We start from the raw sequence: 15,421 nt of genomic DNA on the forward strand, positions 1-15,421 counted from the left end.
ACTTCCATAATTTTATATCCAATCATCTTCCTTTTTATGTTTAATAGAATTTTATTTTTTCCTCAGTTTAATGTCAGAAAAGATTGGGGCAGCTAGGTGGTACAGTGGATAGAACACAAGCCCTGAAATCAGGAGGACCTGAGTTCAAATTTGACCTCAGACACTTAACACTTCTTAGCTATGTAGCCCTGGGCAAGTCACTTAAACTTGATTGCCTCAGAAAAAAAAAAAAAAGAAAAGAAAAGAAAAAAAAAAAGTCAAGATTTTTAGCATTCATTTTTACAAGATTTTGAGTTCCGAAATTTCCCCTCTTCTTCTCTCCTTCCTCTCCCTTCTACTGAAAATAGTAGGCATTTTGATATAGTTTATACATGTGCTATCATGTAAAACATTTCCATATTAGTCACAATTGTAAAAGAAGAAACAGAACAAAAAGGAGGAAAAAAACCTGAAAAGAAATAAAGCAAATGGAAAAAAATATGCTTCAATCTGCATTCTGAGTCCATCAGTTTTTTATCTGATTATGCATAGCATTTTCCTTTCTGTGTCTTTTATGCTTGTTTGAGATTCTTGTGTTGCTGAGAAGAGCTGAGTCAATCAAAGTTGATCATCACACAATGTTGCTGATATGGTGTACAATGTTTTTCTTGTTTCCAATCATTTTCCTCTTAAGTCCCATATCAGTAGCAGCCTGCTGCTTCATAGGCATCTCAAATTCAACATGTCCAAAATGTAATTCGTTGCCTTTCCCTCAAAAACCATTCCTCCTCCCAACTTCCTTGTTTCTGTAGATGATAACACAATTTATAAAATACTTTGCCATCCTTAAAGAACTATATAAATCTGCTGAGTAAAATGAACTGAACCAGGAGATCACTATACACTTCAACAACAATACTGTATGAAGATATATTCTGATTGAAGTGGATATCTTCAACATAAAGAAGATCCAACTCACTTCCAGTTGATCAATGATGGACAGAAACAGCTACACCCAGAGAAGGAACACTGAGAATTGAATGTAAACTGTTAGCACTACTGTCTTTCTATCCAGCATATTTATACCTTCGGAATCCAATTCTTACCGTGCAACAAGAAAATTGGATTTACACACATATATTGTATCTAGGTTAAACTGTAACAGACTTAATATGTATAGGATTGCCTGTCATCTAGGGGAGGGAGTAGAGGGAGAGAGGGGAAAATTTGGAAAAATTAATACAAGGGATAATGTAAAAAAAAATTACTCATGCATATGTACTGTCAAAAAATTATAATTATAAAATTAAAAAAAAATTCTACAAAGTCTAAAATAACATAAGTTGGGCATATCTAGAATTGCTAGAAGAAATGAAGTAAGAGGTTTTCATTGTTGTTTGGTATTGTTCACTAAATAAGAATTAAAATATGTTTTATCAATAAAACATGGGCTAAAAGGAAAAAAAAGAAAAAAAAAAAAAAGAAAGATGCTTTTAGGCTACCATCAATAGAGATGTTTCTCATTGAAGGCTATCTATTCTAGAGAATATCAATCCATGGCAAACACTCCATTGGAGATGATGTTACAGCTTCATCTTTGTAAGGAGAGTGAATAAATGATCTCTACATCCTCTGGAAAAAAAAAAAAAAAGAACTATATAAATCCTAGCTATTATTATGATGAATAATTTTGGGTCACCCAGGCTCTCAATCTCTCTACTTTTCACCTCACCCACTCCATATTCATTCACCTGTTAAGTCTTTGTAATTTTATCTCTTCAATCTTTCTTATATCCATTCCTTTCTCCATTAACATGAAAATAATCTTTTGGGTGGGACAAGGTAGCAGAGAACAGGCAGCAACTGGGCTGCACTGTCTTAACATTCCTTTCAACTTTAAAATAACTTCTCAAGTCAAATTTTGGAACAGCAGAACCAAGAAAAGACCAGAATGAGACTTTTTAGCAGGAGGTCAGCAGGAGAAATCTATGACATGGAGGTGTGCGCTACCCCCAAATACACATAGCAACAACAGCTGTGGACCTTAAAGGAAGCTGCACAGCAGTTTTGGGAACTTTCAGCCCAGAGGTGATAAAGAGGTCAGACAACTGGTCAAAAAGAGAATATAGGGGACCCTTTGCTGGCACTAGGTGAAGCTGCCACTGATTGGAAACTCTATTGCCCAAACATAGTTTTAGATCACAGTTCCAAGGTAGAGAGGAGCATTTGTAGTCAGTCACAAGAAAGCAAGGATCTTAGTCACAGTTCTATCAGAAATCCATAGATAGAATTAAAATAAAGGGCACTAAAATAGAATCTATTGTGTTTCAGCTGAAGTAAAAGTGTCAGGAGTAATAATCACCGTTTTCAAACAAAGCAAAAGCAAAACTAGACCTAATCAAAAAAGCTAATGGGGAAAATTACACATTGCTAAAGGGTATCATTATCTAATGAAGTAACTTTTAACATTTTCACAGGAATTTCCTGATAATGGTCTCACTTCTCAAATTATAGGGAAGTGAATCAGATTCATAAAAATAAGAACCATTTTCCAGTTGATAAATGGTCAGAGGATAAAACAGGTAGTTTTTAGAGGTCAAAGATATCTAAAGGTGTAATATTCTGTTGGTTTTCTGGAGCTCTCTGGACCAGCCTTCGTTTCAGTAGAGTAATCACCACAAGAATAGCCAGGTGTTAAAGTCCAAATTCTTTATTGTCTCCTTGCCTGGGGCTAGGCAGCTCTCTGGAGAGCTTTTCAGAGTCTTGGTTTCAGTGGAGAAGGGAAGGAAGCCAGCCACCATGGTGGTGTGAGATGGAGTGAATCTGTCTCTGAATCTCTCTTCCGAAGTGCAGGAAGGAGGAGAGCCACCAGGAGCCTGATCAAAGATGATCAAAGATGGAATGACTCTAGCTGAGTTTGTCCCAGTTTATATGCTCTATTTTAATTACATCATCATAGGTGTGAATCTTGTAGAACTATATTAAGTACTAAGTACATGTATTGAACTAGAGAACTATTAAACACCACGTTAAACTAGATAACCATTGTCTTTATCAATTCCACTGACTTAACACCTTGCAACAATCCTTGTTTCAAGTACAGAGTTCTGGTCCATAACATAAAGGTATGTGAAAAAATGTGAAAAAAAAAAGTCACTACTGATTAGAAAAATGCAAACTAAAACAACTCTGACAACAACCTCACACCTAACAGAAATGATAAATGCTGGAGGGGGAGAGGGAAAATAGGTACACTAATAAATTGTTGGTAGAGTTATGAACTAATCCAACCATTCTGGAAAACAATTTAGAACTATGATCAAAGGGCTATAAAACAGTGCATATGGCTTGATCTAGCAATACCACTACTAAGTCTTACCCTAAAGAGATTTTTTTTAAGGGAAAATTTGTTGTAAGTAGAAAAACATTTATAGTAATTCTTTTTGTAGTGTAAAGATTAGAAATTGAGGGCATACTCATCATTTGGGGAATGGCTGACCAAGTTGTGCCATATGATTGTAATGAAATATTATTGTATTGTAAAGAATGAGGAGGAGAGAAGTTCCAGAAAAAAAAACAATTGGTAAGACCTATATGAACTAATGCAAAGTGAAGTGAGAACTGGGATATCATTGTACACAGTATTAGCAGTGTTATAAAGATGATCAACTCTGGCTAGTCTGATTAATCCAAAGATTCAAGATAGTTCCAAAGGACTCCTGGTAAAGAAATTCTATCCACTTCTAAAGAGAGAATGCAAATTGAAGCATAATTTTCTTCTTGTTGGTTTTTTTTTTTACAATATAGATAATGTGAAAATGTTTTATAAGATTTCACAAGTATAATTGATATAATCTTGATTATCTTCTCAATAGATAGGGGAGTGGTAGAAGGAAAGGAAAGAATTTGGAACTCAATTTAAAAAGAAAAGAATGCTAAATATAATAATTTTTTAAAGAAAAGAATCCTTGTTCATACCCTTATTTCCTCTTCCATTAATATCTTTAATAGCTTCCTAACTATTCTCCCTGGAGCCAGTTTTTATCTTCTTGAACCCATCTTCCATATAACAAATAAAGGGATATTCCTAAAGTGCAAGTCTGATCATAGTAACATCTAGTCTTTGGGAATCTCAGTATAATCCTTTGCCTTTGGGCTAAAATACAAATCCCCTTTTTAAACACAGAATTTTTGAGCTCCAAAGTCAGTTCCCAGCTACCATGGGCACAAAGTCAAGAAGCTCTTCTGATTCTCCATTTAAATTCTGTTCAATGTTCAATGACTCAGTCAATTCTTCAGAGTCTCAGAGCTGGGAAGAATATCACAAGTCATCCAGTCTAACCCAGGAACTCCTTCTCCAACGTAATTGATAAATCAATGAGAATCAGAGTGATTTTTATTTAAGGCATAGTCCTTAAGAAAGAGATCTAACCCCAAGATATCTTGGGAAGGTTCAGAGATCCTGAAGAGGGGGAGGGAGTTTTTAAGAGTCCCTACATCATCGTTATTTGTGTCCTGATTGAAATTCAGAATGAATGTAAATACCAATCATTTCTGCTTTCACCAGAAATCCTAAGGGTTTTGCCCTCACAGATTTATTTATTTATTTAGATTTTTTTTTTTTTTTAACTAGATGAAAGAGGAGATTCTTTGCTTCAATTGCTACCTAGCCTTAATCACTGCATGGGTGCTACTTCAGTCAAACTGAGACCTGTTAAAGATCTTAAAAAGCCCAAGGTCTTCCATGACATCCAATCATCCTGATCCATATCTGCTCATTGGATCCAGATGACTCTGAAGGGGAAAGTGAAGCAGGTGACTTCGCATAGTACTTTCTCCCTTAAATCCAATTTATTGCATGTCACAGCATCACCTCCCTGATATCATGGTCCTTTTCAAGAATGAAGGATAAACAGCAACAACAATTAATAAATAGTCATGATTGAAAACTTCCAATGAAGGGAAGCCTATTACTTCTTGAGACAATAGCCCTATTGGAGGAAATATTCCCTGACTTCAAGGCTAAATTTACTTCTTTGCAACTTCCATCCACTATTCCTAGTTCTTTCTTCTAGATCAAACAGAACAAGTTGAATTCCCTTTCTGCCTCCCTGCCCTCATATGACAATACTTTAAGTTGTCAAAAAATAGTTATAATCTCTTTAAGTCTTCTCTTCTCCAAACTAAATCTCCCCAGTTCCTTCAATCAAACTTCACATGACATGAATTCAAGGCTCTTTACCAGTAGCATTGCCTTACTCTGAACATCTTTTGGCCTATCAATATCCTTTCCAAAATGGAATTGCTAGGATCAAATGTAATAGATCTAATTAGATGTGATGTGAACAAGAATGTGCTTGTAACTGTTTAACAAATAGTTCTCTGAACATTCAAGACACACTTTTAATTTTAATTTGCATTATCAACATTTCTCCATCACTTTTTTAAGTCTAGATAATTAACAAAATAATAAATTCAGTCATAATTGCTTTCCATTTACTCTGTGGAGATGTTGTTATATAGTTAGTACTATGTTGTCTCCACATTGAAATATAATTTATTTGAGAGCAGGGATGATGTTTTTGCCTTTCTTTGAATCTCCAGTGCTTAGCACAGGACCTAGCATATAGTGAGCCTTAATACATGCTTATTGATTCACTGAGTAAAGGAGGATTATCATTTCCTCAGTTCTGTTATCATTCCTCCTCTAATATAACCTAAAGTAAAATGTTCCATATCAAAATAAATAAAGTTTTGAACCCATTATAGTCAACCAAATCTAAAATTGAGATTATCTCAAATGATGTCAGCTTCTTTTCTTTTGCATGATCTTACTAACCAGGTATCCAATGTGTGTCCACACTTCCTTTTTTCCCATTTTTAAAGTAAAGCCTTTTATTTTTAAAACATATGCATAGATAATTTTCCAAATTCCCAAATGGGTTCCAAATTTTCCCTCTTTTCCCCCCACTCCTGCCCCTAAATGTCAAGCAATCCAATATATGTCAAACATGTTAAACATATATTAAATCCAATATGTGTATACATATTTATACAATTATCTTGTTGCACAAGAAAAATCAGATCAAAAAGGGGAAAAAATGAGAGAGAAAACAAAATGCAAGCAAACACCAAAAAGAGTGAAAATGCTATGTTGTGATCTACCCTCAGTTCCCACAGTCCTCTCTCTGGGTGTAGATGGCTCTCTTCATCACAAGATCATTGGAACTGGTATCAATCATCTCATTGTTGAAAAGAATTCAGAATCCTTCAAAATTGATAGTGATCTCCTGGTTCTGCTCATTTCACTTAGCATCATGTTCATGTAAGTCTCTCCAGGCCTCTCTGAAATCATTCTGCTGGTCATTTCTTACAGAACAATAATATCCCATAACATTTTTATACCATAACTTATTCATCCATACTCCAATTGATGGGCATCCACTCAGTTTCTAGTTTCTTGCCACTACAAATAGGGCTGCAGCAAACATTTTTGCACATGTGGGTCCCTTTCACTCTTTTAAGATATCTTTGTGATATAAGCCCAGTAGAAACACTTCTGGGTCACAGGGTATGCACATTTTGATAGCCTTTTGGGAATAATTCCAAATTGTTCTCCAGAATGGTTGGATCAATTCACAGTTCCACCAACCATGTATTAGTGTCCCAGTTTTCCCACATCCCCTCCAACATTCATAATTTTCTTTGCCTGTCATCTTAGACAATCTGAGAGGTATGTAGTGGTACCTCAGAGTTGTCTTAATTTTCATTTCTCTGATCAATAGTGATTTGGAGCACCTTTTCATATGATTAAAAATGGTTTCAATTTCTTCATCTGAAAATTGTCTGTTAATATTCTTTAACCATTTATGGAGAATGGTTTGAATTCTTATAAATTTGAGTCAATTCTTTATATATTTTAGAAATGAGGCCTTTATCAGAACCTTTGAATGTGAAAATATTTTCCTAGTTTATTGTTTCCCTTCTAATCTTGTCTGCATTAGTTTTGTTTGTACAAAAACTTTTTAACTTAATATAATCAGAATTATCCATTTTGTGTTCAATAATGGAATCCAGTTCTTTGGCCACAAATTCCTTCCTTCTCCATAGATCTGAAAGGTAAACTATCCATTCTTGCTCTAATTTGCTTATAATATCACTCTTCATGTCTAAATCATGAATCTATTTTGACCTTATCTTGGTATATAGTGTTAGGTGTGGGTCAATGCCTAATTACCAATTTTCCCAGCAGTTTTTGTTGACTAGTGAGTTCTTATCCCAAAGCTGGGATTGTTGAGTTTGTAAAACACTAGATTACTATGGTCATTGACTGTTTTGTCCTGTGAACCTAACCTATTCCACTGATTGACTACTCTATTTCTTAGCTAGTACCAAATGATTTTGATGACCACTGCTTTGTAATAAGTTTTAGATCTGGCACAGCTACTGTCCACACTTCTAAACTCATATAGACAACAGAAAGCTTCCTCAAAAATTACAGCAACTTTGTGGGGTTTGCGGGGATTAAAAAAAAAAACAACTAATTAATCATCCAATCTATTGCTCTGAATGGTAAATGACAGTGTCAGTTTATGAAACGTAAAACTGGACTTTGAGGGAGCAGCGAGGTGGCGCAGTGGATAGAGCACCAGCCTTGAATTCAGGAGGACCCGAGTTCCAATTTGGTCTCATACACTTAACACTTCCTAGCTGTGTGACTCTGGGCAAGTCACTTAACCCCAGCCTCAGGAAAAAAACTAAAAAAAAAAAAAAAAAACCTGGACTTTGAAATCCACTCCACGTTTAATCCCCTTGTTGTTCTTTGGAAATATAAACTTTGGTTGATGCTAGATGCTAGAAGACAGACAGGATGCATCTTTTGGATTACCTGAAATTCATTTATTAGCTTATACCTTTTGCCAAAATGTCATGGATTTAAATCTGAAAGGGATCTTATAGATTATCCAGTAAAATTAACTCGTTTTTTTTTTTTGTTTTTTTTTACAAATGAAGAAATTAAAGCCCGGAGAAATTAAGATGCTCAAGGTTACATAGGTAACAAATAACAGTCAGTATTTGAATTCATGCATTCTGACTCACATTATTCTTTCTCTATATTAGCTTTCCAAAGGTGGGAATTAAAAAGGTAATCTACCTCATCCTACTCCCTCTTCCTTTTGCTTCCCTTATATAAAAAAAAGTGATGTTGTTCATAACCATAGTAAATGGGAAGAATAGAAGATAGGTAAATATAGTATATAGTAGGGGCCACTATTAGGTGATATGTGACACAAAGATGCCTTGGTGAAAATCTTTGTAATCTTACAAAGGAAAATCCTTTATTTGGAGGTAATGTAGGACCCAAATATATCATACATTGGGAGAAGCAAATGAAGTACATATGCATGATTAATCATTTTCAAGTTTACCAATTAACAGTTTCTAACAAGTATCAGTAGACATTTTTTTAAGGCAGTTATGTTGAGGATAGCAGGAGAAATGAGGCAGGAAAACATTAAGAGGCCATTCAAATAGTCCAGAGAGCAAGGGATAAAGGCTTGGTGGGGGTGGTAACTACATGAGTGAAGAGAGGAGGAGGTACTTGAGAGGTATTGTGGAGATAGAAGCAACAAGATTCAGCAATTGATTGAATGTTGGGAGGAGGCTGCAAACCTAGGTGAGTAGGAAGATGGTGAAATGCTCAACAGAAATGCAAAAAGAGGGTGTGTTTGATAGAGAAAAAAATAGTTAGAGATGTTTTGGACATACAGCGTTTAAGATACCTAAAGGACATCTAGTTCAAAATGCCTGCCTAGAATTAGTTCATAATGTCAGACTATATAGTTCTGGAGAAAGATATAGCTCTGGGAGACATGTGTCTAGGAATGACAAAACTATTGAGCCCATGAAAGCAGAAGAGGTCACCAAGTTAGTGTAGAGAGAAAAAAGCTGAGGAACCTGAACAGAGCTTTAGGAAATACTCAAAAAGATGTGACTTAAAGACTGAATGAATGATTAGAGAAATGCCAATTAAGACAACTCTGAGATACCACTATACACCTCTCAGATTGGCTAAGATGACAGGAAAAGACAAGGATGAATGTTGGAGGGGATGTGGGAAAACTGGGACACTGATGCATTGTTGGTGGAGTTGTGAATACATCCAGCCATTCTGGAGAGCAATTTGAAACTATGCTCAGTTATCAAAATGTGCATATTCTTTGACCCAGCAAAAGAGATCATAAAGAGGGAAAGGGACCGGCATGTGCAAAAATATTATTTTTGTAGTGGATAAAAACTGGAAACTGAATGGATGCTCATCTTTAGAGAAGGAATGAATAAATTATGGCATATGAATGCTATGGAATAATATTGTTCTGTAAGAAATGATCAGGAAGATGATTTCAGAAAAGCCTGAAGAGACATATGAACTGATGCTGAGTGAAATGAGCAGAACCAGGAGATCTTTGTACATAGCAACATCAATATTATAGAACAATCAATTCTGATGGACGTGGTTCTCCTCAACAAAGAGATGTTGGTGCCAGTTCCAATGGTCTTGTGATAAAGAGAGCCATCTACACCCAGAGAGAGGACTGTAGGAACTGAATGTGGACCACAACATAACATTCTCACTCTTTTTGGTTGTTGTTTGCTTGCGTTTTGTTTTCTTACTCATTTGCTTTCTTTTTTTGATCTGATTTTTCTTATGCAGCAGGAGAATTGTATAAATATGTTTACACATATTGGGTTTAACATATATTTTAACTTGTATAACATATATTGGATTGCTTACCATCTAGGGGAGGGAGGTAGAAGGAAGAAGGAGAAAATCTGAAACACAAGGCTATGCGAGTGTCAATGTTGTCAAATTATCCGTGCATATGTTTTGACAATAAAATGCTTTATTTAAAAAAAAAAAAAAAAAAAAAGACTGACTGAAAAGGAATGGTCAAACAACTAGGAGAGGAAATAGGAAGCTTATCTCTGGTGGCTACCTAAAATGCATGCACTAAGAATGAATGTCAATAAAGTGAAAAAAGACAAAGAATTTGGGAATGTGGAGCCTTTTGAAAGGTAAGGCAGGCTAACACCTCCCAAAGTAGGAAAAAAGACATAGAAAACCAGGACATTTACAGATTTTGCCAATTTCAAAATTTTACCTCAAATCTTTCTCTTTTGGTCCTAAAGAACAAACTCTCAAAATTTCTCATGTCATGCTCAGCTCAGTTTTGGGGTAACAGGAAGGAAAGTGGACTCTTTCCTCCCCATTGCTGACAGTCTCTTTCCTTAATCCTTCCCATTTCCTATACAATATATTTTTAAAATTCTTTCCCCCAAATAATTGTTACAACACCTTATCTTTGAGGGCTGTTAAATCATTTATGAGAATAATAATAAGCATCAGAAATGAGGACAAAAGAGGTTCACACATAGATTCCCAATGGAAACTTCTCTAAGGGAAGGAAAAACAGCCTCATAAAAACATACTAAAATCTCATTTCAAGCTTGCCAGAACTCCAAGGCTCTTTGGTGACAGCCATGTAGAAACTGTTAGTCTTAGCATTTCCCATGTGGTTTATACCAATGGATTTAAGAGAGGGGAGGAAAAGAGAAGCACTGTCCATTCATAGAAATATGCACAGCTTCCTCTTTCTTCATATAGTCTGTAATCTGCAGCAGGTTTACAGATGACTGTCTGATTGACTTCTAAGCTTGATATGGCTTCCTAAAGAAATGTACCCCCATAGACTCCTGCACAATCTAAACCCACCAATCCCCTTCCCAATTGTCTGTTTCAAAGATCCCAGCAGTGATTTCTACTCAGTGAAAGCAAAGGCAAAAGGTTACTTCTGAAAGCAGGCAGTATTCCCTCATGAGAGATTAGGACCAAGTTTATCAGTAAAAATGAAATTTTGGCTTAAATAATTTGCCCCTCAGCAGATAATCTTGAAGGGCAGCATTTATCTCCCTGTGCAGGTTCTAAGCATGAAAGGGGAAAAAAAACCCAAACCAAAGCTTCCCTAGAGCTGGAGGGTCAAATTCCATGAAGATTGCCTCAGAGCCTTTATCCTTTTAAGAGATTTACAGTTAAGTTTCATGCAGCTTTTCTGTGTGAAGTGTGGTCAGAAAAGGGCTGAGCAAACTGGGGTGTATGTGGCTGCTGGGGATATCGTAGTAATTAATATACTGTAGAAATGCAAATATCATATAACATTAGTGATTTCTAAAAGCATTCTCTTCAAAAAATAAACAGAGGGGTAGCCCAGGGAATCCTACATCTAGTTTCTGATGTATCATTTAATATTTATTAGATGATCTCTAAAATATCTTCCTACCTTAATATTCTGTAATTCTAAATACAGAATTATATTTAGAATTGAGAGGCAGCAAATGCAAGGGCGTATGTCATAGACCATTTTGGCAGTCTACTTTAAGCTTTTGGATCTCTTCTCAGAATAACAGTGTGCATAAAATATATAGGGTTATAAAAGAAATCAATTAAATTGAAATACAAAATAGTTTATCAAATTTGAAAGCCAAGTTCATAAAGAATAGATCATTAAAAAAACAAAAACAAAATAAGTTCATGAACTGACCCCATCACCCTCACCCTTTCCCCACCAATCACTAAACTCAAGTAACTCTGTATCACCTCCAGAATCAAATATATAATCATCAATTTGGGATTCAAATTGTTCCAAACTGCCCAAGTGCTCCAAACTGACCCTCCCCAACCTTTCCAATTTTTTTTATACCTTACACACACACATACACACACACACACACACACACACACACACACACACACACACACTGACCCAGGGACAATAGTCTTCTTCCTGATCCTGAAAGAAAATATTCCATTTCTCAGCTCTAGGATTTTTCTCTAGCTGTACCATGCTAGAGAATGGAACATTCCTGCAATGCTCTCTCTCCTCATCTCCATCTCCTCCTTCCTTCAAGCCCCAGCTAAAATCTCACCTTTTATAGTAAGTCTTTCTTGATCCCTCTTAATTCTAGTTCCTCCCCTCTGTTATTAATTTCAATTTGTCCTACATATAGCTTGTTTGTACAAAGTTATTTTGTTTATTATCTTCTGATAACATTCCTTCTAAGCTGGTATTGTCTCTTGCCTTTCTTTGTATTAACAGAGTTTAGCATATTCCAGATCCATAGTAGGTGCTTAATTATTGACCCATTAACCTTTAGTGGAAAAAACACTGAAGTTCAGTTTCCTCAATTATAAACTGGAGGTAAGATCCAACAAACTTGTTAAGAGAATGAAAAAGAGTTCTACAAACCTTAAAGTTTTATGTAAAAATAAGCAGTTATTAATCAATAACCCGACAGTGGTATACTTTGGGAGATTGAGATATACATCACAATAGCAACAATAATAGCAAACACTTATTAAATTCCCCATCAGTTCTATACTGCCCTTATCCCCTTATTGAGGCATAAGGCAATCAGATTTGGAAGGCTGTGTGAACACAAGCTCTGTAGGACTCCATCCAACTGTAAAGTCTTTAAGGATGATCCCAGCAACAGAGCATGTCTGTTGTTTAAGAATCAGTCTAGCTAAGTTCAGGTTATAAAAGGTATTTAAGGATCACTAGCATCTCTGGTGTGAGGGCTTGCTGAGCTCTTTTCAGGACTTTTCATCTACCTTTGGTGTCCACTTTTCACCCACCTTTGGTGTCCACTTTTCACCCAACTCTCATCTACGTCTCCAAGAATACATAGTATACCCACAAAGGGTAAAGCAGGCAAAACCAGATGAGAATAACCAACAAGCCTCAAACCCATCACGGAGTTAGGTTGATAGCTATAGCAAGCCTGTGAAGTCTTCCCCATATGGAATGAATGGATGAGAACAACTTGCTCTAACAGTCATGAAGATAGCTTAAAGCAGACTCTGTGGAGCTCTTAGAGTTTGGTCAGACATGAAAGACACTAAGGTCATAAACTGCATACTAGGTCATCACCAGTCATCACTTTTACTCTGGGAATTTGATGACTCTGGAAGAGAGAATGAAACTGAAGACTTTGTTCAGCTCTGCCTCACTTAAATTCAATTCATGTACAAGTCATGATATCGCCCCATAGTGTCTTTGGTCTTCATTGAAAACAAAGGACAGGGGCAGCTAGGTGGCACAGTGGATAGAGCACCAGCCCAGAAGTCAGGAGGACTTGAGTTCAAATCTGGTCTCAGACACTTAACACACTTCCTGGCGGTGTGACCCTGGGCAACTCATTTAACTCCAATTGCCTCAGGGGAAAAAAAAAAAAAAGGAGAAGAAGGAGGAGAAAACAACGAACAAACAAGAATAGCAAAGTGGAAAGAGCTCCTCAACAGCTGATCAGTCAGTAGGAAATGGATTCTTTGGTCATGGCAGAGAAATAGAATAAAAGAACAAAGAGACACAAACTCCTGTATAGCCTTTGCTGCCATTACAGTGATCATTATTGACTAATGGAAAAGGGGGGGAAATACTAAGAATTACACTTAAAGACTATCCACAAGCAATCGTGCAGGTGAGGACTTTATCCAGTACCCAATGAATGAATTGATAAACTACTAGAAGAAATAAATGACATCTATAGTCTATTACTGAGTACCTTTGGCTCAAATGTCTCCCTGACTTTTGCTTCATTTAATATTGATTATCTGGAGATTGTTTGAACAAAATCAACTCTGCAGTTGTAGCTAGTTAGAAATCTGATACAATATGAACATATGTATTTATTTCATTCTCTGAAGCCAAATATTTTTGTATTTTTTTTTGTTATCAAACAACAACGGGTCTTTGACTGCTCTACATATTTCCACTGGTTTTATCACTCTGAAAATATAGTCTGCTCTGAAGAATCATCTGCAAAAGCTTATCTGTTCTCTTATCTTTTAACAACCTTTATAAATCATACTCAAAGATTTTATGGAGATGAGAAAGTAAGCAGACAGGTCAATCAGAAGACTGATGTATGCTCAGTCACCTTTTAAAAATATTTCTATCCTCTGTGTTTATTTTAATAACTTCTCTTAGTAATATCTTGGAAATTGATATTCAAGTATCTTCAAAGAGGCCATTTTCTGCCTCGTTTCTTACCTAGCTTTAATAACTAAATGAGTTTGCCTCAGTCAAACTGAGATCTGTGAAAGACCTTATTTTTAAAAGACAAGGTCTCCACTGCATCCAGGGCCATCTCCAGACATCTTGATCTATATCTTGCCACTGAACTCAGATGATTCCTGAAGAGAAAATGAGGCTGGTGACTTTGCACAGCCTTCCCTCACTTAAATCCAATCTGCTTGCATGTCATAGTGTCATCTTCTTGATGTTATATTCCTCTTCAAGAACAATGGACAAATGACAACTCCAGGCTAAATATCCCCTCTTCCTTCATCCAATCCCCATAAAGGACTGATCTCAAGGCACTTTCCCATCCCAGTTACTCTCCTTTGGATACTTCAGCTCACTAATTCTTTTTGAAATGTTTTTACATTCATTGCAATGTATGGGAATACAACTATGGTACTTGGTCTTACAAAAAAAAAAAAATTAAATTCTTCCAGTTTTTAAAACTTTCCTACAGGAATAGTAAAAACAACACCTGCACACAATAGTGACGGTCACTTTTCCAAGAGCAGGTGTGTGAAATAAACCAACCCTCTGCAACTTTAATCATATTTAATTAAAGCCTGTGAAACGTGAAAGGGATAGCAGTTACTATGACTGCATCTAATGGTAATTACCATGTCAATTCTTTCCAGTTTGAGTTACTGCCAATTTTAGAGCCCATAGAAAGTAAGAAGCAAAAATAGAAGTTGGGGCAGTAGCCAAAAAACGCATTTTATTGTCTGTGGTGAAAAGCAACACAAAGCCACCTTGCTCATCACACACATTTGATATTTCTAGTTATTCTTACCTACCAAAATGTATAATTTCATTTTGTTTGATTGCGCTCACAAGAAACAAGAACATTGTTTTTGGAAAGAAATGTTTAAATTCTGGGAACTTCCATCTTGTAATCCCTGACTATGATATCATTGTCTTGATTCAGAAACTTGAGATTGAAAAGAATCAATTGTAAGCAGGAGTTCCTACCTTTGTATTCATACAGCATCACAGGTACGTTTTCTCTTGCAGAAAAGTGGAGATAAAGTATGTTGAACTTCTTAAACTTCAACCTGCACTAAGTAATAATTAAAAGGAAAGGGGAAATATTTTTAGTTCTATCAAACATTGATTCCAATACTATATAAACTATGTGGGAAAATAGGCAAAGAAAGAGTTTTATCAAATTCTTTTTATGATATAATATGATGCTGATGCCTAAACCAGGAAGAGTCAAACAGAAAAGAAAATTATAGACCAATTTCCCTAATGAGTATTGATGCAAAAATCTTAAATAAAATATTAGTAAAGAGATTACAGCA

The 15,421-nt window shown here is 35.8% G+C and overlaps 1 long non-coding RNA gene across 1 annotated transcript in view; it reads right to left on the reverse strand.

The window, feature by feature from the left end:
- The window catches only part of LOC141553508 (uncharacterized), a 70,183-nt gene extending 55,036 nt beyond the window's left edge, over positions 1-15,147 (reverse strand). The window contains exon 1 of the long non-coding RNA XR_012485484.1: positions 15,090-15,147. This is a non-coding gene — a long non-coding RNA (uncharacterized LOC141553508). The remainder of the gene's footprint in view (positions 1-15,089) is intronic.
- Positions 15,148-15,421: the final 274 nt, after the last annotated feature.

This window comes from Sminthopsis crassicaudata, chromosome 1 (genome assembly GCF_048593235.1).
Source record: "Sminthopsis crassicaudata isolate SCR6 chromosome 1, ASM4859323v1, whole genome shotgun sequence".
NCBI lineage: Eukaryota > Metazoa > Chordata > Mammalia > Dasyuromorphia > Dasyuridae > Sminthopsis > Sminthopsis crassicaudata.